Here is a 7,573-nt window from a genome sequence, read left to right on the forward strand (position 1 = left end):
TTCCCTCCTCCCCTTTCCTCCTTACTCTCCCCATTATTTCCATCAAAATGCAAATACCTTATACCAAAATTTAAAAAATAAAAAAAGAGCTACTGTACAAGGTATAACAGGACAACTGTGTTTGCTAGCTGATTACATCACAAAACAGCTGTGTTTCCTGTCTTGACCAAAGAAAAAGTTAACACTCTACATCTTCGAGATGAACAGTAGTTTTACAGTTTGGAACAAGGCATCCACTCTCCCACCAAGACTAACAGACAGAAGCACTATTTTCCTTGATCACTTCATTTCAAAGGAATAGTTCCCAGGTCCCTGGGTTCTAAAACTGGCAATAAAGTTCTAAGGAGATTTATATACGGTTCAAAGGTTCAGAGAAAGAATCTGCAGTTACAAGTTTTCTAAAGAAAGTGCTCTAAGAAAAGGAAGGTCAGGTGCTTTAGTCAAGAAGAAACCTGTTGGGACCAGCAGTTAGCGTAATGGCTATGTCACTGGACTCCCACAAAGTCGACCGCGGTTCGAGTCCCGGACCTGGTAGCTTAAACTCATGCCGGGCACGTGTGCGTGTGTGCCCAAGATCCCGAGAGGAGAATGGAGGAGAAGGGATTGCAACGTGGCCATCCCCTCTGGGGGGCGGGGGGGTGATTTCTTGCTTTCTATCTCTCTGTCTCTGTCTGTCTGGCAAGTGCATGCGCCCTATAACAAAAAGAAGAAATCTGTCACAAATAGTCAAGCTGAAGGACATGGAATGTTAAGGCAAAAAAATAAATGAATTTTAAAAAGTGCTTATCTTGACCCCAACCCAGCGCTGTCAACTTCTCTAGATTGGAAAATTCCTGTCTCAAAACGCCTTTAAAAGTAAAAGAGTGAAGTAAAAGAAGAATGATAAAGAGAGGGTGTTTTTGAAAAGCATTGAGAAATAACCTTAGTTCTAAATTTGTCCATTAATGTTGGACACTAAGATTACAAACCAAATAGTTTCAGCTTTTAAGGTGCTCAAAGTCTAGTAGTGCAGACAAAACAAAATAATGTAGCAACAAAGAGCAAGTGTTATTAAATCTTTAGGATGTATTTAGGAAGCACAGATAGTAACAGTTCACATTTATTAAGCATTTCATTTTTTTTTTAGAGTTTAAAACTTTTTAAATAAAGGTCGTGCAGTCTTATCATTAAAATAATTTGAACAAAAAAAATATAGCACTCTAGTTATAAACTGCATTTTGCAGTCTGCAGGACGCTGTGGATCTGCCTGATTGTTACCCTACATTTCACTGCCATCGCTCCTGGCTTCTGCCTTCAGCAATAAGCAAGTTCTTTTCATTCCCTGCCAGCCAGTCCGGCACATGGGAGAAGCAAGCAAAGTAGCTCTCAATTCTTTGATTTGAAAGGGGCAGTATAGTCATTTAAATTTGATCCAAACGCTTTGCATTTTACAAAGTTAAACAGCTAAAAGAAGAAAAACAAAGCAATGCTTGTGGAATAAACAGCTCATACAGGCGGCACACATTAAGATTCGCCTGCTTGCTTCTCCTGTTCGATCGTTTCTTTGGAACGCAGTGGAGTTTTCTCTTGTGTTTGTCTTTTTCCATTTCGACTTATCAGATGTCTCTATCTCAGCCATATTGGGTTTGTCAGACGATTGCAGAGGGCTGAACCAGACACGGAGAGCAATGTCCCGTCTACGCAGTGGTCACAGCCAAGTCGCCTTTACGTTCTAAGTTTTATGTGTAATCCTCGCAAAATTTTATGAAGTACTAGTATTGTCTCCTTCTGAGACGTAAAAGCCGAGGCTTATAAATGTTAAACATTTTAAGTAGCATACATTCTAACTCCCGCTTGCCTGTTCCGGAACCCGCACTCCTGAGACGGTGCAGGGAAACAGGCAGGCTTTATACCAAGGAGGGCGATACTAGCTAAGGGCAAGCAGAAGTTGTAAAGTAGAAAACGGGACAGCTGGGTTGGATGCTCATTACGAGTAATATTCCAGACAAGCAGAATCGCCGCATTCGTTGTAGAAACGGCGCATTCTGCGTAGATGGAGAAGGTGACTGGAATGCAGGAAGCGCGGGCCAAATGACCTACAACTGTCTTTTCAAGGGCGAGCACTTTCCCACTCAAGGTCAGGGCCCAGGCTCCAGGCGGCAGGAGAAGAGCAGGGACTCGAGAAAGGTTCGAACGAGAAGCCACTGCCCTGGCCGCGACTCCCATGCTGTAGCCTCGGCCCTGGTCCCTGAGAGGGACACGAACCCCCATGAAAAACCAATAATCAAAAGCCGCAATCCACCAGCCCCCTTTCATTTCCGGATGCAAAGCCACTTGTCGCTGGAGGGCGCGCAACCAGGTTCTGGGGTTACCTGGCACGGCCCATCGGCTAAAAGTGTGAGGAGGGAACCCGGGAACTGCCGCCCGTAAGATGTGGCCCGACTCTCGGTTCCTTCTAATCAATAGCGGACGCCATATCCCCAGGTCTAGCCCGGGGCCGAACGCCCACACTACCCATGAGGCTGTGGGGCTCCTGACCTGATTAGAACCAGGAGATGGGCGTAGCCCGGGTTGAGAGACTGCGACCAATCAGCAGCTCACATCGCCGCTGTAGCAACCAATGAGCTCCTGCTTGTGGGCCGCCCCATCTGGTGCTGATTACGCTAATTTGACGACCTCAGGGAAACACAGACTATTCTGGGAGACTGGTGAGGCTACAGCTGTCCCCCCACTCCAGCTGGAGATGCGGACCTTGGGGCTTGGAACACCCTCCCAGCTCAGTGGAACTGTGAGATGCCGCGCTCATTGGTTAGAGGATGGGATGGAGGAGAAGCGCGGCTAGAGCCAGGCCTGAGCGAGGTCTCTGCCAATCACACCGAGCCTCTGTAGCTCCTGCCTTGTCTGTGGAGCAAACCCTAGACCTGTTTTCAGCGAATTGTAATTCCTGGGCTCCTCTTCTGGTCTTTGAACAGCAGCAGTGCCCTCTCGGCTGCTTACCCCTCTTTTTCAGATACCCACTTCAGAAAACCTCCCTTGACACTGTCCCTTTCTAGATTTACTGTACTTCCTTTGAGTTCCCATAATATCTTGGGCGTTTTTCTATCACTGTATTCCCTGAACTTATTTACTTTTCTGTCTTCCCCGCTAGTCTGTGATTCATTTTCTAATCCCTCACACAATATATAGCCATAAATAGATGATGTAGCACTACTTAAACAGAATCCCTATGATTTAACCAAATAAAAACAAAGCTGTTGTGGTAGTAGTGGAGTAAGTCCAGAGTTCTGAACCCCCAAGGAAGCCCTTGAAACACCTGTTACTAGTTAGTGACTTCCTCTTAAATATTTAGTTTAACACAAATATTCATCCAGGGCAAAAAACAGCCTCTAGGAGTACTCAAAAACTTGTCTTTTGGGGCTTCCAGTATGATTTGCATTTTTATGCATTTTATGATTATGTTTTTTATTTTTCTAGTCCAAAAATCTAGATAACTGCTGTTTGCCTCTTCAGTTCAATTCTTCACCCTCTTCACCCATCTCTGGGCTTGGGAGGCTGAACTGTATGGACCACACCAACAAGTTACCCTGGTTCCCTTCTGTGTTCTGTTGGGTTCAGCCAATGAGTAGCATAGGCAAAAGATCAGAGGGGATCAGAGGGAGACAGGATTATGAGGTTGGGGTATTTAATTCTCTGCATCTTTGTGGGGATTGTGGCTAGTTTACCTGAGTCCCTTTACCTGAGATTTCAACTCCTGTGACATGGCCCTCTCCACCCAATTCTCTGTTCCATATTCTGATCCCTCAGTCTCCCATTACCTCTTAATTTTAATCTCCAATACTAGATTCAGGGAACTACTTCGCCTATCCCCAAACTCCCAGAGAGGGCTCTGGAAACTAAATTAGTGCTATGAGATGGTACTATGAGATACCCACCCACACACCATCACCAAAAGCCAGTTCAATTAAGTTCTTTCCTAAGATTTTGGAATTAGTGTACAGTGGGTACAGTCATTTCTGACTAGAACAAGTAAGAAACTCAAACTGGGAAGTTGTCTTTTGCCATGTACATGAAGTAGGAAAAGTTGGCGTGCAGAGAAAATAGATTGAAGTCAGAGGACAGAGGGAAGCAAAGATAAAAGACTGTGTCTCCAAAGAGCTGAGTTAATGGCTACCCTGGTTTTGCTTAGCCTCAGAGACCAGCTGTATTCTTACTCTTGGGTTCTGAGAAATAACCTTACATCCACTTCATACTTTGCTTATGTTTTTGTTCCTCAAAGGATTGAATTCATATCACACCATCATTACTCCCTGTAAGGAAAGCCCCTTTTATTTGATCCCTTCTTCTTTACTTCCATTTTTTCTCTAGTATAGGCAATTTTATAATGTGCATAATACATATATTTCTGTTTATGTGTTTTTCAAACTTAATTATTATTTCATGAGCATGTATTGTAAAATGTACCCCAAAGTCTCAAGTTATGCGTCTCCTTCTGTGTCTCGCTTTTTTCACTATCACTGTTTTTTAGCTCCATCCACGTGTCCAGATGTTAACATTTCATCTTACTTCACATTGATACCTAGTAGTCCATAGTATGCATCTACCATGTTTTACCTGTCTGCCTGTCTGTCCAGTAATGAACTCTCAGGTTGCCTCCAACTCTGCACCACTACAGATAACTCTGCATTGAACTTCTGTGTATTAGTTCCCTTCTAGACTTGTTAAGAATTTATTTTATATTACTTAGTCCAAGTAATACAAGATTGTTTTCCAAAAGTGGCAAAGCCAATCTTGCAGCAGTGCAAGATTCCACATGCCTGACAACACAAATTTTCTAGATTTCTAATTTTGCTGGCTTGATAGGTACAAAGTGATAGCTCATTATTGGTTTAATTTGCATCTGATTGTGAATGTTTTTAATTAGACTTCCATATATTTAGGATTTTTTTTCTTTTCAGTAAATTGCCTATTCATATCCTTTGCTTCCTTTTTTTTTTTTTTTTAATTGGGTTGCTGCCTTTTTTCTGTTTATTTGCAGGCACACCTTGTATGGTGTAATACCTTTCCCAGTTTTAAACACAACAAATATTTTACCATCTGTCATCAGCCTATTGACTTTGTCCATGATGCCCTCTATATTAATAGGACAGAAATCTTTAATTTTTTAATAATGAAACTCTTCAGTTTTGCTTATGGCTTATGATTTTTAAAAAAGAGAATTATTTATTTCATTTTATTTGTTCTTGTTATTTTTTAATTTGACCAGAGAGAGAGAGAAGGGGAAAGAGAGAAAGCAAGCTTCCAGGTCCAGGACTCCAACCACAGTTGGCTATGTAGACATCCAGTGTCTTAACCACCATGACACCTGCAGCCCCTGGCTTATGATTTTGGAAGTATTGCAATGTGAGTTCCACACTCTTAGTTGTGCCTGATCTCTACCTGACATCTCTAAATCTAAGTTCATTGGAGAGATCCCCTTATCCATTGCTTCCAGTCCTCTTCACTAGACTCCAAAGTAATTGTACTGACTAGATTCATCTTTGAGCCTTCGCTTCATAGAGTCTCAAGCTATGAAAATCATATTTGAAGTCAGGTTTCCACATATTATTTTACCTTATCTCCTTGGTTATTAGAAATTCAATAGAACTACTTGTCCTGAAAATTTTCCTCACTCCCTTTTCATTAATCAAGTCCATTTTTGTGGATCAAAATTAAATACAGAATAGCAATCTTTGCTATGTCATCTTTTTTCCTTCTGAGAGATAATCTTTACATTAAATAAACTTCCCCTGATCGCCTAGAACTTGGCTTTGTGCCAGTTTCATTATTTGTTCCAGGGATTTCTTGTCCAGTTTTGTTAGCCTCTGGCACATCTTTACAATCACTTCTTTTCCTCTCTTTATTTTCACCTAAATTATTCCTTTCTCTTTTCCATGCTCAAAGATATTAAAATCTCAGGCAAGGTTCTGTCTTTGTGAGGTAAAGTATACTCTGACTTCCCTTCTATCATTTCCTTGTTATTATTTTATTCCTCTAACTTGTTTTATTTTCTTCCTCCTCTTCCTGCCCCTTTTATTTCTCCCTTCCTTGCTGAATTTTACAAATGCCAGACGCTAAAGCTGACTTTCTGTAGCACAGCGGAGAAGCTGCCTTTGACCCAGGAGCAGGTCCCCATGAACATGTAGCGTGCCTCTCATGACCAGCAACGCTTTCCAGCTGCATGTCAGAACTTAGTTCTGTTTTTCTGGAATTCTGTACTGCACTGGTTTCCTTTCCTTTCTTTTTTTACTGTATTGTTTTTTTACTGCCGCGTCCTAGGCATGAATCCCATCCTACAATGTTTTTGTTTTGTATCTGAGATTTTATATTCCTCATTATATAGAATCTGAAATTCTAGTTTTATATTACCTATAAAATCAGGTGAATTGGTGTAGAGGCCATACATAGTGTTTGTTGTTTTGTCTACCCTTTTCTACTTACTTTATCCAAGGAATTTTAAGATGCTATCTCTGCTCCTGCTCTTCCTCCACTGTTGTCCCCTGTAGTTGTGATATTTATGGTTTTTCTGAGTTTTATCTTTATTTTCTCCTCTATTTTACCTTATCCCATCTGGATACCATTTTTCTCACAATGTAAGAAAGAGCTTGCTTGCTATTTGGGGACAAGCAAGCAGAAGGAAGAGAAGGAAGACTAGGGTGCAGGAGCCTGTGAAAGGAAGACTCCTCAGTAAGGCTTTCCCTGTGATCACTCTCCCTGCCCTACTCGACACACATTTTTCTATTCAAGTGTACAGTTAAAAAACTGAAATATCTTGTAGGATGATATTTCTTGTTGAAACCAGTGAAAGAGCTGTTTTATATGTCCTAGAATTGGTAAGGAATCAAACTGAGGCACCCTGCACAGACTCAGAGGTGTGGATACAGAGGGAAGCAAGAGAAAGAACAGAGGATGCTGCAGAAATTGTGTGCTGTGGACTTCCCAGATATGGGAATAAGAATTGGGTTCAAATCTAATCAAGTCTCTACATGTAAAATGGCAATATAATCATCATGAAGGTTTGGGGTTTTTTTTAGAGGTTTTCGCTATAGGGTGCGTGCGCTCGCCAGACAGACAGAGAGAGACATAGAGACAGAAAGCGAGAAATCACCCCCCAGGGGGGATGGTCACGCCACAATCCCTTCTCCTCCATTCTCCTCTCGGGATCTTGGGCACGCACACACACGCGCCTGGCGTGAGTTCTAAGCCACCGGGTCCGGGACGCGAACCACGGTTGACTACGTGGGAATCCAGCAACACAGCCATTACGCTAACTGCTGGTTCCCTCATGAAGGTGTTTTTCAGCAATAAACTTTTCTTTTTTTTTTACATTCAATTTCTTTTATTATTAACATGGGAGCAATAAACTTTTTGAAGATTCAAAGAGATGGCGATCTGCAGAGATGGCGATCTGCTTTTTTTTTTTTTTTTTGGAGAGGTTTTTACTATTGGGCTCCTGTGCTCGCCAGAAAGAGAGACAGAAAGTGAGAAATCACCCTGGCCACGCCCTAATCCCTTCTCCTCCATCCTCCTCTCAGGATCTTGGGCATGCACACGCGCC

The sequence above is a fragment of the Tupaia chinensis genome, unplaced genomic scaffold, assembly GCF_000334495.1.
Source record: "Tupaia chinensis unplaced genomic scaffold, TupChi_1.0 Scaffold142262_1, whole genome shotgun sequence".
Taxonomy (NCBI): Eukaryota; Metazoa; Chordata; class Mammalia; order Scandentia; family Tupaiidae; genus Tupaia; species Tupaia belangeri.